Below are 14,300 nucleotides of genomic sequence, written 5' to 3' on the forward strand. Positions count from 1 at the left end.
TGTTTTTCAGTATTTTTATGAGTGAAGGACATACATTGGGTTGTTAGGTGTATGCCGTCCAAATTTGGTGTCAATTCGCCCACTAGTTTTTGAGTTCTGTTAATCCCACAAACGAACATTATATTTTTATTTATATAGATTTATTGTATAGTATTGAATTTTGCAGTTTGCCGTTCTGAGTCCCTCCATGGAGGTAGAGAGGAACGGGATATAAAAGCGCTAAATAAATAAATAATGTTTTATGGGAGAGTGGATGTTTTGGGGCAACTGAAAAGAACACTTCTGAAACTCTGCTGTATGTTTTTGTGCATTGGCATATCTTTGTTCCTAACAGTTCAAAGAGCTATCTGGGTATATCAGTCTAACAACTGAGAAACCTAATTGCTTTGCATGAATTCTAGTTTTGTTTTTTTTGTTTTTTAGTCATGTCAGGAGCGACTTGAGAAACTGCAAGTCACTTCTGGTGTGAGAGAATTGGCCGTCTGCAAGGATGTTGCCCAGGGGACACCCGGATGTTTTGATGTTTTTATCATCCTTGTGGGAGTCTTCTCTCATGTCCCCTCATGAGGAGCTGGAGCTGATAGAGGGAGCTCATCCGCCTCTGCCCGGATTTGAACCTGCGACGTGTCAGTCTTCAGTCCTGCCGGCACAGGGGTTTAACCCACTGCACAACCGGGGGCTCCATGAATTCTAGTGGGTATTTACCACTCGGAGAAGGTTGACCCAAGCAAGTTTTTAACTCTTCTCAGGAAGATCATACTTTACAAAAAATTAGGGTCTCTACCAAGGTCATGCCTTCCCAAAGGTTATAGTTATTCCGAACCTCGGAATTCCAGATCCCAAACTGAAATAAGCATTGCCTCATTTATTACACTAGTCATATTTGCAATAAGGACATTTTTGGGTAGTTCCCCCTGCCCCCCAGTTTTAAAAAATTACAATTAAATATAATTGTAAAATGGGTGGGAAGAGAAGCATTCCTTTCCTTTGCAGCTTTTCTGCACTATGTTTCTGCTTCCTATGGGCAGTCAACAAATGGCCCCTTCCTCCTGGCCCTAGAGAAGCCTTCCATTGGAGCCAAAAAGGAAACCCTCCGAGCCATAGAGGAGAGGCGGGTTTGAGAAAGATGATGCTGTTGCAGCTGTGGGCAGAGGTGGCTGCTGCTGGGCTCTGCCTACGCGGGAGACGTGACGCCCGCTAGAGCTTGTCTGGAATTTCCTATTCTCTCAGTCCTTCAAGCCACCTTCCTCATTTCAACCCGGAAAGACTTTAGCCGGGCATCTTTTCCTTTTTTTTGAATTTATCACTGTTGCCACAGCAACAGGACCTAGCAACCAAGTGAGTCATGTCTGCAAGGGATGCTGTAAGCTCATCTCTTGTACGGATCTGTCGCCCCATGGGTGTATTTGTCTTGGCCGTTTTCTTGCAAAACATCAAATGACAACAATCCCAAAATCTCAAAGGCATGGCTGTGATTGCTGTAATAAGAAGTTTCTCCTTGCACTCATGTCCTCTTTCTAGAGTTATCTGAACCTTAGCAAACATATGCACTCTAATATCTTGTGCAGGGGTTCCCAAACTTTTTAAACAAAGGGCCAGTTCACAGTTCCCCAGACTGTAGGAGCCCCTGGTGGTGCAGTGGGTTAAACCCCTGTGCCAAGACCAACAGGTCACAGGTTCGAATCCGGAGAGAGCGCGGATGAGCTCCCTCTATCAGCTCCACCTCCTCATGCGGGGACATGAGAGAAGCCTCCCAAAAGGATGATAAAACATCAGAACATCCGGGCATCCCCTGGGCAACGTCCTTGCAGACGGCCAATTCTCTCACAGCAGAAGCGACTTGCAGTTTCTCAAGTCGCTCCTGACACAACCAAAAACTATAGTTGGACTATAGTTTGAAAACAAAATGAATGAATTCCTATGCACACACTGCACACATCGTATTTGTCGTGCAAAAAGAAAAAAAAGAATAATACAATTTTTACAATGAAGCACAATGTTAATCAACATAAACTTGTCAGTATTTCAATGGGCAGTGGGCGCTCACTTTTGGCTGATGAGATAATTAAGTTAATTAGGAGGATTGTTGTTGTTGTGTGCCTTTGAGTTGTTTCAGACTTAGGGGGAGACCCTAAGTCTAAAGTCTAGAGGACCAGGTAAATAACCTTGGAGGGATGCATCCAGCCTGTTGGCCTTAGTTTGAGGACCCCCAATCTAGTGGGTTTAGAGATCATAGCTGGACTTCACTGTAGTCACTGTGGTTATGCTTCCAGGTGTCATCTGTACACTCCAACTTCCAGCTTACATCTATATTGTGAAGCACTTGAAGCATGGTACCCAAGCCTGCTGCAAGCACAGAGTGTTAGCACTGCTCACTCTCTAACAACAATAACAACAATAACAACAACAGGTTGCTGTGAGTTTTCCGGGCTGTATGGCCATGTTCCAGAAGCATTCTCTCCTGAAGTTTCATCCACATCTGCCTGAATATCAAGCAAAACGTGGGTGCTAGAAACAATATCATACGAAAGCTGACTGGCACAACCTGGGGATCACAACCAGACACAGTGAAGACATCTGCCCTTGCGCTATTCTACTCTGCTGCTGAGTATGCATGCCCAGTGTGGAACACATTTCACCACACTAAAACAGTGGATGTGGCTCTTAATGAGACATGCCGCATTATTACGGGGTGTCTGCGCCCTATACCACTGGAGAAATTACACTGTTTAGCTGGTATTGCACCACCTGACATCCGCCGGGAAGTAGCAGCCAATAGTGAAAGGACCAAGGCAGCAACATCTCCAGCTCATCCCTTGTTTGGTATCAGCCAGCACGTCAATGACTTAAATCAAGAAATAGTTTTCTAAGATCTACAGAGACACTCACTGGAACACCTCAGCAAGCGAGAGTCCAAAAGTGGCAGGCTCAAACCCAGAACCTGATACCAAATGAGAGACTCCCCCCTGGGCACACAGAAAACTGGGCGACTTGGAAGGCGCTGAACAAACTGCGCTCTGGCACCACGAGATGCAGAGCAATCTTAAGAAATGGGGCTACAAAGTGGAATCCACGACATGCGAGTGTGGAGAAGAGCAAACCGCTGACCACCTGCTGCAATGCAACCTGAGCCCAGCTACATGCACAATGGAGGACCTTCTTGCGGCAACACCAGAGGCACCCCAAGTGGCCAGATACTGGTCAAAGGACATTTAATCAACGACCAAGCTTTTGTCTGTCTGTTTGTTTGTTTGTTTTGCTCTGTTAGAAATGTAATACAATTGTCTGGTTGCCCTTGACACGATAAATAAAATCCACATCTGTGGCAGGCATCCTCAGAGGTTGTGAGGCCTTTTGGAAACTAGGCAAGTGAGGTTTATATATCTGTGGAATGTCCAGAATGGAAGAAAGAACTTGTCTGCTTGAGGCAAGTGTGAATGTTGCAATTGGCCGTCTTGATTAGCATTGAATGGCCTTGTAGCTTCAAAGACAGGCTGATTCCTGCCTGGGGGATCCTTTGTTGGGAGTGTTAGCTGGCCCTGATAGTTTCCTGTCTGGAATTCTCCTGGTTTTTTTTTTAGTGTTGCTCTTTATTTACTGCCCTGATTTTAGAGTTTTTAAAATACTAGTAGCCAGATTGTGTTCATTTTCATGGTTTCCTCTTTTCTGTTGAAACTGTCCACATGCTTGTGGGTTTTAATGACTTTTCTGTGTATTCTGACATGGTGGTTGTTAGAGTGGTCCATCATTTCTGTGTTGATGTCCAGGTTAGTTCATCAGGTGCTCTGCTTGAATTAGTCTGCAGTCCCTTTCAGGGTTTTTGATTTGTGTGTTGGGTGCTGTGTTTGGTGGTCCCTATGTAGATTTGTCCACAGCTGCATAGTATACAGTAAACTCCTGCAGAGATGAGAGGATCCCTCTTATCCTTTGCTGAATGTAGCATTTGTTGGATTTTCTTAGTGGGTCTATAGATAGTTTCTATGTTGTGTTTCTTCATCAGCTTCCCTATGTGCTCAGTAGTTCCCTTGATGTATGGTAAGAACACTTTTCCTCTGGGTGGATCTTTGTCTTTACTCTCGCGGCTTGTTCTTGGTCTTGCAGCAATTCTGATGTCTGTGGTGGAGTATCCATTGGCCTGTACAGACCTGTTTAGGAGGTTATAATAATAATACTTTTATTTCTTATGCATCATTCTTCCCATGGGATCTCAAGGCAACTTGCAATAACATGTCACAATCGATGGCAAATACAAAATTTAAAAACAATTAAATATTTGTGTCATCGATATTAGTTAAAGTCCAGTGAAGATATAATAACAAAATTTGTACAATTAAAATTACATTTAAAACTCATCCTCCCCAGCTCCCACCAACAACTTCCCAGTAATGTGCCCCACATCCTCCCCCAAATGCCTGAAGGCAAAGGAATGTCTTAGCTGGCTTGCAAAAGGCAAGCAAGGGTGTGACCATCCTGGTTTCTCTTGTGAGGATAACATTACTGAATTATACAACACCCACACCCATGTGCATGTCCATGCACATGAATTTTTCTCTCTCTTATAGAAGTGCATAAATCATCTCATCCCAAATCCTGAAATTGTGTAGCCCAGAAAGTGGTTTATCATCCTATTTGCAGCTTGCATTCATTCTCTCCAAAAGTCGGATTGGGACACTGGCACAGAAACCTGTGTTTCCAAGAATGCTGAAGTTTACATTCCTGAGGCCATATTGCCATGGAAATAATCCAGAAATGAGTGCTTTTTGGCTGTCACAAATGAACACTGGCACAGCAACACTGGTTGACTTTAATTCAAAACCTTTCAGAGTGAAGAATACTAGTAGAGTCCTCCTCAGTGATCAAGATTGAAACAAACTGACAGAGCTGTGGTTTTCACAGGCTGGAAGAGAGCAGAAGAAGTTGGAAGAAAATGCAGAGAGGCCTGGGGGAAAACCCAAGATAAGAAAAAAATGAGACAAGAAAATGAGTGGCAGAGATGAGGGTTGTAACAGCAGGGAGCCTAGAGCAAGAGGACCTAAGCTGGGATGGAGAGCTACTAGATTCATAGTGTGAGTGGCAAGACCAGGACAAGAATTATAAGATTGTTTCAGGACAGTATGAAGAGATTCCTAGACAGTTCAGAAAAGGAGCCTGACTCTGGAAAAGGGAGGAACTACCCCAAGGAAGTTAGGGGCCCTGGTGGCACAGTGGGTTAAACCGCTGAGCTGCTGAACTTGCTGACGGAAAGGTCACAGGTTCAAATCTGGGGAGCGGGGTGAGCTCCTGCTGTTAGCCCCAGCTTCTGCCAACCTAGCAGTTTGAAAACATGCAAATGTGAGTAGATCAATAGGTCCAGCGGGAAGGTAACAGTGCTCCATGCAGTCAGAGGCGGCCCTAGGTCATTTTCAAAGGTAAGCAAACAGTATTTTGGCGCTCCCCCAACCAATCACTGATATATATTTTCTGTTCATCGTGGGAGTTCTATGTGCCAAGTTTGGTTCAATTCCATCATTGGTGGAGTTCAGAATGCTCTTTGATTGTAGGTGAACTATACATCCCAGTAACTACAACTCGCATATGTCGAGGTCTATTTTCCCCCAAGAGCGCCTCAAAAGCGCCCCTGAGCAAAATCAACTATACTGCAAATGCTTACTTTGCTAATGGGTTGAGCATGCAGTCATGCTGGCCATATGACCTTGGAAGTGTCTACAGACAACACCAGCTCTTCAGCTTAGAAATGAAGATGCGCACCAACCCCAGAGTCGGACATGACTGGACTTAATGTCAGGGGAAACCTTTACCTTTATCCCCAAGGAAAGGTGACTAGGATTAGAATAGCCATACATGCTTCTTACAACTGGAAGTGTGTGGGGTGCTACTTAATTGTGGGAAGATCTATAGTTTGACTGAAGGAGGGCATGGATAATGGCCACCTAAGCTGTCCCTTTTGATTTTTCAATTAGTACAAAGAGGGAAGAAAAATATGCTCACTTTAACACGCTGAAAGGGAGAGGGAGTGAAAGTACATGGCGGAGTATATACACTCTTAGGGCATTCTAAGACAGAAGCACCCACAAGCATTCTGAGACCAATACCAGGATGGGCAGCATTATTAAATATTTGGTAATAAATATCATAATCTGTAACCCTGCCCCCTCTTTACTCTTCCCATGTCCCGCAACATAACAATCATTATTTTGAATCAGGCAAAAGGTTCTTCTCTCTCAAGCAGCAGCCAGCTTCTCAAGGTCACAAACAAGATACAAGTGTAAATGCTTTCAAACATTTCTTCCCGTATCTTATCTTTTGAATATCTAATCAAGTATACCCTAGAGCAGAAGATGAGCATCACCCCTCCAAAGGGGAAGCCTTTACATTTATCTGTGTTTCATTGTTTCTAGGCATTGAATGTTTGCCTTTGTGTTTGTGTATGCTGGAATCTGCCCTGAATCCCCTCGGGGAGATATGGTGGAATACAAATAAAGTATTATTTGTATTATTTTATTTTATTTGTCCTATTTATACCCCACCTTTCTCAAACCCAGAGGGAACTCAATGCAGCTTACATATAGGCATTATTATTATTATTATTATTATTATTATTATTACCCATTCTCAGCCACCAGGAGTAATTGACAGATTCATCTTCCCACTCTTAAATCATTCTAAAGCATCTTAATCATTTATTGTTACAATAGCCCATGGCAATGAATATTACAGCTTAATTCTATGCAGTGCATTGAGAAATATTCATGTTTTGGTTTAGGCTATTTTAAGAATTGCATCTCCCTTTATGAACTGAATAGATAGAACAAGGAATTCCACAGATGCCTTTCTCTTTGTCAAAGACCTGGTCAGGATACAACTCTCCTGAGGTCAAGATCTGGTCAGCTGTAATGCCAATTACCCCCAGATCTGGTGGGATGCAATTCTCGCCAGCCTCAAATCTGTCTAGTGTTGAACTCCCATTAGACTTAGAACTGGGTGGGTAGAAGTTGAGAGTCTGTGTCTAGCTGGTCAAACAGGTAAGCTTTTTTGTTGGGGTGCAAATCCCATCATCCTTAGGCTATGTAGTAAAAAGGTAAGGATATTGGGAGATGCAGGGTGGTGAGTAGGATATGCTGCCTGCTCAGTTAGGAGGAAAGGAATGCTTTTGGTCATTGGTGTGACTCACATGGCTCTCCAAATGTGAATGAACTACAAATCCCATCATCCTCAGTAAATCCCCACCAAACCTCCACTGGCATTTTAAGATGGATATGTGTGCTGGGTTTGGTCCTGATCCATCGCCAGTGGGATTCACATGGCTCTCCGGATATGGATGGACTCAAAATCCCATCATGCTGTAACACAACCACCACCAACACCCCAATATCCCAGCAGTATTTCAAGTTGGACCATGATGGTCCAAGTTTGGTCCAGGTCCATGAAGCCATCCAGGAACCATCACAGAACATGCACACATGCAAACAAATATATTTTTCTAAAAAGAAAGAGTCTATAAAATCTAAGTATTTCGCCTGCAAGCTCTCGCTCCATCATTTTCTCAAATTAAGGGTGCTCTGCACTGTGGAATTAATGCAGTTTGACACTACTTCAACTGCCCGGGCTCAATATTATGGAATCCTGGGAGTCATGGTTCTATATCTACAAGGTCCACAGTCTGGTTTCAGACCGGGACATGGTACCGAGACGGTCTTGGTCGCCTTAGTCGATGATCTGCGCCGGGAGCTAGACAGGGGGAGTGTGTCCCTGTTGGTGCTCCTGGACCTCTCAGCGGCCTTCGATACCGTCGACCACGGTATTCTTCTGGGGCGCCTTGCAGAGATGGGTCTCGGGGGCACTGCTTTGCAGTGGCTCCGGTCATTTCTGGAGGGCCGTACCCAGAAGGTGTTATTGGGGGACTCCTGTTCAACACCACAGCCTTTGACCTGTGGGGTTCCTCAGGGCTCCATCCTGTCCCCCATGCTGTTTAACATCTACATGAAGCCGCTGGGTGAGATCATCCGGAGTTTCGGGGTGCGGTGTCATCTGTACGCAGATGATGTCCAACTCTGTCACTCCTTCCCACCTGCTACTAAGGAGGCCGTCGAAGTCCTGAACCGGTGCCTGGCCGCTGTAATGGTCTGGATGAGGGCGAACAAACTGAAATTAAATCCAGACAAGACAGAGGTACTCCTGGTCAGTCGCAAGGCCGAACAGGGTATAGGGTTACAGCCTGTGCTGGACGGGGTCGCACTCCCCTTGAAGGCTCAGGTTCGCAGCTTGGGTGTGACCCTGGACTCGTCGCTGAGCCTGGATCCCCAGGTTTCAGCGGTGACCAGGGGAGCATTTGCACAGCTCAGGCTCGTGCGCTAGCTGCGCCCGTATCTTGGGAAGTCTGACTTGGCCACGGTGGTACACGCTTTGGTCACATCCCGCCTCGACTACTGCAACGCTCTCTACGTGGGGCTGCCCTTGAAAACGGCCCGGAAGCTCCAGCTAGTCCAGCGCGCGGCAGCCATGTTGTTAACAGGAGCAGGGCGTAGGGAGCACACAACGCCCCTGCTGTCCCAGCTCCACTGGCTGCCGATTTGCTACCGGGCCCAATTTAAGGTGCTGGTACTATCCTACAAAGCCCTAAACGGTTCCGGCCCAAAATACCTTGCAGACCGCATCTTGGCCTACGAGCCCACGAGGACCTTGAGATCATCCGGGGAGGCCCTTCTCTCGATCCCGTCTGCCTCACAGGCACGCCTGGCGGGGACGAGAGAGCGGGCCTTCTCGGTGGTGGCCCCCCGGCTGTGGAACGCCCTCCCTGCTGAAGTTAGACAGGCGCCCTCCCTTATGGCCTTTCGTAAGAGCCTGAAAACATGGCTCTTCGAGTTGGCCTTTAACTGAGTGCTATATCTTGGCAATGATGACCGGAATGGACCACGACTATGAGACTGACTATGACCCATGATATGACGAAGCGGATTTTTAGTATAAGTATATGTCAAGTAGTAGTAGCATGTTATGTATTGTTCTGATTACTGTAAATTGTCTTGTCTATGTTGTTGTTCACCGCCACGAGTCGCCCCCTGGGCTGAGAGTGGCGGTAAATAAGTGCAAGTAATAAATAAATAAATAAATAAATAAATTAGCCTTCTCTGCCAAACTACCAATCCCAAGATTCCATATCATTGAGCTATGGCAGTTAAAAGTGGTGAGAAATTACATTAATTCCAGAGTGTGGAGGCTCCCAAAGACTCTTCCTTTGTCCTTTTGTTTATTAGGCAACAGAACAGAGGAGTTGCAAGTGGGAAATGTCTATCCTGCTACCTTGAGGAGGTTCAAGAGAAAGGAGCAAAATTTTCACACAGAGTCTTCCCACCCACACATCCCTAGCTTGCATGATATCAGTGTTTCTGTTTGGAAAGAACAGTGGGATTTTTTTGGCCACTCTATTGAATGTGTTACATGGTTAGCCAGACACCTACGCAAAGGAAGCCTTCATCAGAGTCCACCTCAACAGTGATGGTCATGAATCCTTTACATTTCCATTTTTTTCTCATATCAAGATTTTGATGTTGTTGAATAGTTGTCGGTTGTTGAGGTTGTCGGCTTAAGGAGCTGGGCATGTTTAGCCTGTAGAAGAGAAGGCTGAGAGGAGATATGATAGCCATGTATAAATATGTGAGAGGAAGCCACAGGGAGGAGGGAGCAAGCTTGTTCTCTGGTGCCCTGGAGACTAGGACACGAAACAATGGCTTCAAACTACAAGAAAGGAGATTCCACCTGAACATGAGGAAGAACTTCCTGACTGTGAGAGCCGTTCAGCAGTGGAACTCTCTGCCCCGGAGTGTGGTGGAGGCTCCTTTGGAAGCTTTTAAACAGAGGCTGGATGGCCATCTGTCGGGGTGACTTGAATGCAATATTCCTGCTTCTTGGCAGGGGGTTGGACAGGATGGCCCATGAGGTCTCTTCCAACTCTTTGATTCTATGATTCTATGATTCTAATGTTATCTTCCTTTTGTCTAAGATGATGTATATAGACAACAGCAAGGACAATTTTATATGCATGACTCAATACGCACAAATAAGAAAGATATGGCATATTTCCAAGTAAGAATCTTGCCTTAGGCAGCAGGTGGTGAGGAGGTAGAATAATGTTCCCACCATTTTGCTTTGAATACTGGTAGCCCACCATTTCTTCAATGATTCCATTATTTTCTTTGGCTGCTGGCTAGAGGACAAAAATGGAAGCCTCCCAACAGCAAAAGAAACAGGTCTTTTGCCTGAGGTGTTCTTTGCGCTTTAGGATTACTCAGATCTCTTTGTTCAAAGAACTTATCAGAATAGAATCTTTTTTTCCAAGGGCAAGTCTAAATCCCATTGCCAATTCCCATCAGAGTAGAGAAGGGATAGATTCAATGGGTTCACTTTAGTTTGGAATAACAATTGAATGTAGGCCAAGATTTAATGCTGTGTTTATAGTCTTATGAAATGCTAATGGACAAGCACCCCCGAGGCTGTTAAAATGTATTCCAGCTTTTCAAGAAGATCACCCATTGTCGCATCCCTTTCAACTGTTGTCTTTTGACTGCAATTATGATTTATTGATTGATTGATTTATCATGTCAGAAGTGAATTGAGAATACAGTTACAATGTATAGAAAAACCACAAGCAAAAAAAAATTGGCATTATACTAAATTTCCTTTGATCAGAAGCTGGCCACTTCGAATGTCTGTGGTGTCATTGTAGGAAGATCCTCCACTGTGCATGTGGCAGGATTAGGCTGCTAGTAAGTGGTCTGTGGTTTGCATGTCGTGGACTCCACTTTATAGCCCCATTTCTTAAGGTCAGCTCTGCATCTCGTGGTGCCAGAGCGCAGTCTGTTCAGCACCTTCCAAGTCACCCAGTCTTCTGTCTGCCCAGGTATCAGTTTCTTATCTGGTATCAGCCACTGATTGAGGTTCTGGGTTTTAACCTGCCACTTTTGGACTCTTGCTTACTGAGATGTTCTAGCAAGTATCTCTGTAGATCTTAGGAAGCTATTTCTTGATTTAATGGCATGCTGGCTGATATCCGAACAGAACTTGGTCCTTTCATTACAGGCTACTACTTCCTGATAGAGCCCCCAGTGGCGCAGTGGGTTAAACCGCTGAGCTGCTAAATTTGTTGACTTAAAAATCTGGGGAGTGGTGGTCATCCTCAGCTTCTGCCAACCTAGCAGTTTGAAAACATGCAAATGTGAGTAGATCAATAGGTACCACTCTGGCAAGAAGGTAACGGCGCTCCATGCTGTCATACTGGCCACATGACCTTGGAGGTGTCTACGGATAATGCCGGCTCTTCAGCTTAGAAATGGAGATAAACACCAACCCTCAGACTCAGACATGACTGGACTTATTGTCAAGGGAAAACCTTTACCTTTACTTACTTCCCGACAGATGTCAGGTGGTGCAATACTGGCTAAACAGTATAATTTCTCCAGTAGTGTACGGCATAGATATCACGTGATAATGTGGCATGTCTCATTAAGAGACACATCCACTGTTTTACCATGGTGCAGTGTATTCCATACTGGGCATGCATATACAGCAGCAGTGTAGCAAAGCACAAGAGCAGATGTCTTCACTGTGTCTGATTGTGATCCCCAGGTTGTTCCAGTCAGCTTTTGCACAATGTTATTTCTAGCACCCATTGTTTGCTTGATAGTCAAGCAGTGCTTCTTGTAAGTCAGAGCACGGTCCAGAGTAACTCCCACGTATTTTGGTGTGCTGCAATGCTCCAGTGGGGTTTCTTCCCAGGTAATCCCCAGAGCTCGAGATGCTTGTCTGTTCTTCAGATAAAAAGCACATGTCTGCATTTTAGATGGATTAGAAATCAGCTGATTTTCCCTGTAATAGGCAGTAAAAGCACCTAAAGAGATTCTGTTCCATTATTTCAAAGCTCCGTGCTTGAGCAGTGATTGCATGATCATCAGCATAGATTAAACCCTCTGTCCCTTATGGCAGTGGCTGATCATTTGTGTAAATGTTAAACATGCATTTGTTTGATGCTTTGGTGTAAATAAAGGCTGAATCCACACTGCCTTTTTATGTAGTTTGAAACTGCATTATATGGTGAGTGTAGGCCTAAATAATGCAATTAAACTGCATTATATGAGTTTACACTGATTTCATAGTGCAGTTCCATGGCAATGTAGACCCAGCCAAAGAAATATATTTGTCTCAATGAATACTAGAGTAAGCAGGAGAAAAGCCTAAACAGAGCTCACAAGAACCCAGTCTTCAAATTTTTCAGTACTGGAGGATTAGCATAAGTGAATTTTTATAAGTGAAATAATACATACAGATCCATGGAGCATATACAGATTTCATACTTCAAGTGTGACACAAGCAAATAGCAAGAAAAAAAGCCAATGGGATTTTGGCCTGCATCAATAGGAGCATAGTGTCTAGATCTAGGGAAGTGATGCTACCCCTCTATTCTGCTTTGGTTAGACCACACCTGGAATACTGTGTCCAATTCTGGGCACCACAATTCAAGAGAGATATTGACAAGCTGGAATGTGTCCAGAGGATGGCGACTAAAATGATCAAGGGTCTGGAGAACAAGCCCTATGAGGAGCGGCTTAAGGAGCTGGGCATGTTGAGCCTGAAGAAGAGAAGGCTGAGAGGAGATATGCTAGCCATGTATAAATATGTGAGAGGAAGCCACAGGGAGGAGGGAGCAAGCTTGTTTTCTGCTTCCCTGGAGACTAGGATGCGAAACAATGGCCTCAAACTACAAGAAAGGAGATTCCATCTGAACATGAGGAAGAACTTCCTGACTGTGAGAGCCGTTCAGCAGTGGAACTCTCTGCCCCGGAGTGTGGTGGAGGCTCCTTCTTTGGAAGCTTTTAAACAGAGGCTGGATGGCCATCTGTCAGGGGTGATTTGAATGCAATATACCTGCTTCTTGGCAGGGGGTTGGACTGGATGGCCCATGAGGTCTCTTCCAACTCTTTGATTCTATGATTCTATGATAAGAAACTACTGTAAAGTATGCATAAATCAATAGTACACATTACTGCAAATAAAAACGGTTTATGTCTTGTGTCTCTTCTATTCTTTTTGTCTCAAGAACTCATATTTAGCCCAGGAAGCATGTGGCACACCTGTTTGAATTGCTTCCCACCTGATTTTGCACGAACATTTTCTCAAAAATACCAACAACTTTGTATCTACTTGAGGGGAATATATACACTGATGCAGGAATCGGAGAGAAGCATAATTTATTCTCCTATCTTATGCAGCAAAATGTCACGGGCAAACCTTGACAACACCACATACAAACATTCGGTTCCTGGAAAGGAGATGAGATTATTAAAGAAGGAACATGGAGCAATTAGGACAGGAGAATTCAGTAAGCCTATTACATCAGCAAGTATCACAAGAAACCAGCCTCTCCTTTCTGGTTCACTCCTGCAGGCTAATATTAGGTACTAGCAGAGTTGATGACATCTCGAAACACCCAAGCACCACTATAACGTTATTAATAGCTCTGCTTTTGGAAACTGAAGGACTTTGCAGCAGCCTACTTCGAAGGGGTAGTTCTAATGCGACCCCTCCCAATAGAAGAAAGTGGCATATCTGGGAGCAATGCCAAGAGCATGAAAACTAGGTCAGTTTGAATGAAATGTCCTTGTAGGTTGCTACCTCTCTGATGAATGTGGGGGAGGAGTGCGGGGAATATCCCGGCGCTTGTTTGCATGTGCTAATAGATGTTTGCATGTACTAATTTTACAATAGATCATTAAAGGCCACAGCATTTATCAGGTTAACTGGAAGAGAATGGTTGTTAATGGAAGCAGAGTGAATTGGATGACTTACCAAGCAGTATATCTCTCTGAAATATCAGAACACCTTGGGGGACCACACTGGAATGCATTTGTAGTCAGACTCTTCACTTAGGTTCTAAGTCTTAGGTGCAAGAAGGCTATTATTTGTGATAAGAAACACAATGATGATAATGAAATATTATAAAAATCCTCATTCTACTTACTAAGAGATGTGAAAAACTATTCACACTTAAGAGTTCTGTATTTCTTCAGTTAGGCAGTGCCTCAACTCTAGAAATCACTCCTTCTGCCTTCTGAAATCATGTGTGTCCTTGAATGACTTCAACATGTCTTAAAGGATTTGGGTTCAGTTAGACTGAAGACAAGTAGTAATGTGTAGCTGTAACATCTATTTATGTACCCCAGCAGCTCACTTTCTCTGTTTTCGCTGGACATAGTCTCTCACTTCTACTGTATTTTCCAATCAGTAATGTTTGTGAAAAAGCCAATGTC

The sequence above is a fragment of the Anolis sagrei genome, chromosome 5 (genome assembly GCF_037176765.1).
Source record: "Anolis sagrei isolate rAnoSag1 chromosome 5, rAnoSag1.mat, whole genome shotgun sequence".
Classification (NCBI taxonomy): Eukaryota; Metazoa; Chordata; class Lepidosauria; order Squamata; family Dactyloidae; genus Anolis; species Anolis sagrei.